Source organism: Buceros rhinoceros, unplaced genomic scaffold (genome assembly GCF_000710305.1).
Source record: "Buceros rhinoceros silvestris isolate BGI_N320 unplaced genomic scaffold, ASM71030v1 scaffold19049, whole genome shotgun sequence".
Classification (NCBI taxonomy): Eukaryota; Metazoa; Chordata; class Aves; order Bucerotiformes; family Bucerotidae; genus Buceros; species Buceros rhinoceros.
This window is the reverse complement of record NW_010433936.1, coordinates 63789-69226: the sequence shown is the minus strand read 5'-3', so window position 1 is coordinate 69226 and position 5438 is coordinate 63789.

Genomic DNA, 5438 nt, shown 5'->3' with positions numbered 1-5438 from the left:
ATATACATGAATTCTGAAAAAAGAACTTGGAAGAAAGCGTGCAGTCTTCTGCCAAACCGTTGGCTGTTTGTGAACAGATTATGGTATTAAAGTTTATGACAAGCCAGCCCAAGGAGATGCAAGTGTAGTGACAGGAATTTGTTCTAAATAAAAATAATTTATAATTATTTCCAGAGCTTCCTAATTTATTCTTGACTGTGTGTCTTCTAACAATGCGTAATAGTTTTATTTCCGAGTTCTTCACAGCAGATTGCTGTAACTGGACTGAAATAAAAATATTTTTTCTGTCCTTCAGTGCCTGTAATTAATTAAAATACTCTTAGCTTATAGATAGCTATATATTTATGAATATATCATGAATAAAATCTTATCTTTCCTTATAAGCACCTATTGCAGTACATCAGATGATATGGTGAATGGTGTACTTGATAGCAGGAGGTGTACATTCTGGTGCAGAATGGAAATGTAAGGAAACTTCCATTTGACAAATGAGAGAACTTCCACTCATAGCTGCAATAGGAAGCTGGAGGATTCTATTAATAGTAAATATAGGGAGTAGTTCCTAGATGACTAAAGGTATAAGAAAATGAGCTCACAGTTGTGCTGAAAACCTGACTTACTGCATGAGCTGAGTAAGGATTTCTGAGGGCAGTTTGTTCTGGGATGTTAACTGCTGCAGGGAAGTCAAGGGTGTTAACTGTGATGTTAGTCATTACTTAAAGAATTTCTTAGCCTTCTTAAAGGGCAGAGGGGGGAAGATAAGCCTTCCTGTTCTTGTCCCTCCCTCTACCTACGTGAACATCTTCCTCTGTCCATGAAAAAAAGCGGTGGTATGTCAGGACTTTTTGAGAATAAGGCTTCTTGATGCCCACTGAAGATTCCCACATCAATGTCATTCTTGTTTGGCACTCTGTGTCCAAAGAGCTTTATGTGCACTGTAAATCTCATAATCCCTCAGCTGACCTTGAAGAAAGGCAGTGCTGCCTAAGATCACTGAACCAAACTGCACAGCCTGTTAAGTAACGTCTTTTAGCTGCGGTGTGTGCTTACTCTGAAGCCTGGCTTCAGCACTGGGTAACAGCCTGAGAGCTGAGAATTACGGCTCTCTGCAGGAGCTGCTGAAGTCTCTGGCTTTTACTGAGCAGTGTATGGGATCCTTTCCCCCAGAAAAGAGAGAAAACACTTGCTATGTGAGGCTGGAAACGAGGCGTGGCTCAGTATAACAGATAACCATATTGCCTCCATATTGCTCATTTGTTCAGATCCATATTTTCTTTTTTTTTCTAGTTCCTACTTCATAGTGGGGAAGAATGACCTACCTTCTCCACACTGCTTTCATCTTTGAGAGAGTGTGGTAAGAGCCATGTACTCAGCTGGGACTGAGAGCACCTGGTACCATCAGCTGTCAATTAAAATAAAAATCATGAGTCCAAGAATTAAAATTCAGGACTCTCATCTTCTAGTTGAGTAAGCAAGAGGAACAGTTGCTTGATGACCAGGGACTGGTGGGCTCAATGGAAGAGGTGCTGGCACCCCTTAACACAAGGTCTGTGGCATTCTCCTAGCTTTGAGAAGGGAATATGGAATTGCCCTGTTTGAGAGAGCGTTATTGTACACTCGCTTCTCCATCCCGCTTTCATGAGCAAGTGCTCTAGCTATTGGGAAAAACTCAGAGGCATCACTATCACCATCTCTTCCTCTCCTTAATTTGCTTAGAAATGGCCATGTTTGCTGTGGTTTTTCTTACCTGGAATGCATGTGGGAGACGCTCCTCTGGGGATGCAAGTGAATGGACATCCAGTTGATGAATCTTGACCAGATTTATGAGATGGGTCTAGAATAGTTCAGCTCTGCCAAGAGACCACTGTTCTGCAGATGCATGGAGTAGTTCTGTGAGTTGTCTGCTGCCTGAAGAAGCAGAAATTAAAGAATCTCACATTTGTACCAGAGTGCCTGAATTTAGCCTGTGTAGCCCATTAGATGAGGGTACTCTAGGATTTGGGCTTCAGAGTTCTTTGCGGGAGCTAAAGTTATTCTTTAACATCAAGCTGAATACACTTCAGTTGTGAAAGCTTAGCTTGCTGAACTTTCTGTCTTTGTAGAGGTAAGTGATAATAGGAAGTTTCTGGTGCACAGAGTATGTGGTGTGAATTGGTGGGTGGATTTGCATAATTGATATTTGGTGACCCCCATGAGTGAGCTAATAGCTTTCCCCTTTAAAAAATGATAGAGCCGTAACTTTTAAAGTTAGTTTCTCGACCCCCACTGTGCTCTAGCTTCACTTTAGGAGTCACTAGTGCATATGTGTCTGCTATCACATGTCCGTAGTGAAGGGCCTGTGAAGACTTTCATCTCAGAAGCCCTCAGAGAGTTTTAGGGGTCAGGAAGGAGCATTTTGCTGATCCTTCCAATCACTTTTCCTCAGTATACAATCTATAACTTCTCAAGAGCAATCTCTTTGTGCTTAGGTGACATTCCAGGACTTGCGATGACCTACCTTTATCTGGGAGCAAATAGTACCTGTTGCACATTGTTTGAAGTAACTTGTTGAGAATTGTAAGCATTGTTGTGTATTGGCTGTAGATCAGGTTATCCAGCTATCAGAGGTGATCACATCACGCCGTCCTGCTCATAAATTTTGCAAATGCCGTGTGGTATGTTCCACCAAAGTCCATGAGGTAAAATGAAAGAGGCTGATTATGGAACAGGTAAAACAGAAGGGCAGGGTGTCAAATCAATACATCCTTCTCTGACAAATGGATTTGTGCCTAGAATGCAGAGTTACTGGGTCTTGTGTGTCTTGTTGCACGACTATTTGTCCTTAAAAGGGGTTCGTGTTCCTTCTGCACTTTGACTTGTATAAGAATGTGTCTGGCCTTGCTAGGTCAGGCAGAAAGCCTCTGTAGCCTAATAGTCTACCTCTGATGTTGGCCAAAAGCTGATGCCTGAGGAAGAGTATTTCAAAGTTATGCACCAGTGCTTTCCTCTGAGCTGTTGAGGTATCGGAGGCTGAAAGTTCGCATATAATGAGTTACTAAATATCCAGTCTCCCCTTGAAAGCATGTGAACTCCAGCATCCACAGTCTGCTTTAACAAAAGCTGTCCTAGATAACCTTCACATTGCTTGTAAAGTTATCTGCAGAACTCCTTGCTACAGCACTATTTGAAAAATGTTTTTCTTGTTTGGTGTTGATGCCCTGTACTTACTCTGCTGGTAGAGCAATGAATATGTGGTCCTCATCCACCCTGTTCATGTAACTCATGAATTTCTATGCTCTTATGTCCTAGCCTCAGTTAATTTTCTTCCAGACTGAGAGGACTTAACTAGCTTAGTTGATCCTTGCATGGAAATTATTCCATGTCTTTGAACATCCTTGAGCTTCTTTCCATTTGCAACTGATGAAAATACTTTGCATCCTGTACTGTCTCCTTCTGGAAGATAATTCACGCCTTCAGACCCTGCCCCTGTTTGTTGTCACTTGGTGCTGTGGAGTTCAGCTTTTGTGTAAAGCCTGTTGTTTCCAAGTGAAAAAGGCAAGCAGAGGTATGAGATGGTGTTTGTGTTCTTGATCAAGACTGTGAGATACTTTAGCTATTTTTTATCTTCCCTTGCAGGGATTGCAGAAGGATCATATTACTTTATGTAGCTGACTCAAATGTTGGAGATGTTAAATTGTTTAAAATACCCTGAAATTTTAATAAAACTTGAAATCTTAAACCTTTGTATTATCTGCACTTGGCCCCATACTGATGTTTCTGATGGAAGACCACAAAAGACAGTCTGATCCATTCTGGATTCTTGAGTTGCTTGTAGAGATAAAACTTATCTGAGGATTGTTTTCATGGCTTTTGTTAAATTTCGTGTGTAAAGCCTTAGTCTCACAACTTCATTATGTTTAATTAGATGCAACAGCTGTCATGATAAACCAGTCTGTGTATGAAGGAGATTGATCTAGTGGCCTGTAGCTTCCCTCCATATTTATCCTGTAGGTACAAAGGACCTATTGTTGCTGCAGTCTGTGTTCCTAAATCCATCCTAACATCCAGTAAGGGCAAATGGCTCATCCAGGCAGTGAGGCTGTCACTGGCTCTGTTCCTTCTTTAAAGAACAGACGGCTGCTTGTACCCAGATAGTCCCACAATGCTATTAGAGTATTACACAGCATCAGAGAGTCTTTAAAGTGAATGTTAATGTATTTCAACAGAACTCCGTGAACCCTCCTGCTGCTTCCTAACATCTGTGTTCAGGGTGATCCATTCCTGTATCCCTCACAGAAAGTCAGAGCATGTGTTTTGTGTGAAACACATCTGGACTCCTTAAGTGTCTGAGGGTTTGTTTAAGGGCAGTATCCGGGGGCCTTTCTGGCTTAAACTGCATTGCTTTATGTCTTGCCAGAACATAGGGCTGTCCCTAGGTAAAGTTACATTTTCCAAAAAATTGAATTTTTAAATTTTAACAAGGCCTCTGTCTCTCAGTTGCCAGCTTCTTCGTAACTTGAGACAGAATGATGCAGTTTGATTGTTAGGAAAGAGTTGGGGAAAACTTTGGTGGGTGGACAAAGAGTTTTCTCTGGTGAGAGTACTCGTTTGGTGTTACTGTTTCACTGAGCAACTGATGCTAACTGTACAGAGCTGACCAGAGGCGGAGGGTGCTGGAAGACTGGCTGAGGCCGAGGTGTTTGTTTGGGAACCAGGGCCATCAGAGGTGCAGTGTAACGTGCGCTTGCCACACCTGCAGGAAATCTTCATGATCTTCTGGCATGCAGAGCATTATTGCTTGACCAAAGACAAAGAACTGGATTTCAGCCGTGGCTGCCTCTCAGCTTTTCATGCAGATGCCTGCTATGCAGTTGTTATATGCTGACAGGAGATACATCAGGCTTTGATTAAGGAAACTGAGATAGGCATGTTATTTAGTATGGCATCTTCTTCTGCACATCTAAACTAAAAGTTTGAGTTTTCGTTCTAGGATTATCTTTGTGTTATAAGGAAGGTTTCATGCTGTCTTACAAAGAAGAATCAAGTGGCCTGGCTGCAAAACCAAGCTGAATGGGTTGGCTTTCTTGTGATCCATTTGTGTGTGCTGGCGGGGAAGGGAAAGCTTGTGCTTTGCTAAAACTGGAATTTCTGGATGACTCCTCAGATCTGGGTATTCAAGGTTTTCCTGTCCACCTGAGGCTCTCCCACCCCCCAACTTTACTCAAAAGAGTCTAGCTTTCAGATTTCACTTGAAAATTATTCTTGGCTTCCCCTCAAAGTACTTTTTCTCTCTTGAGAAAAATTATCATGTTATAAGACTTTCACTTTGCATGAGGGCAGTAAATATGTGCCACCTATTTCCTTGAATAAACTTAAATTTCTGTGAAGTATAGCTGATGTAGTTATGGCTCCTTAAATACTGAGGATTACCAACAACAACAAAAAAAAAAAAAAAACAG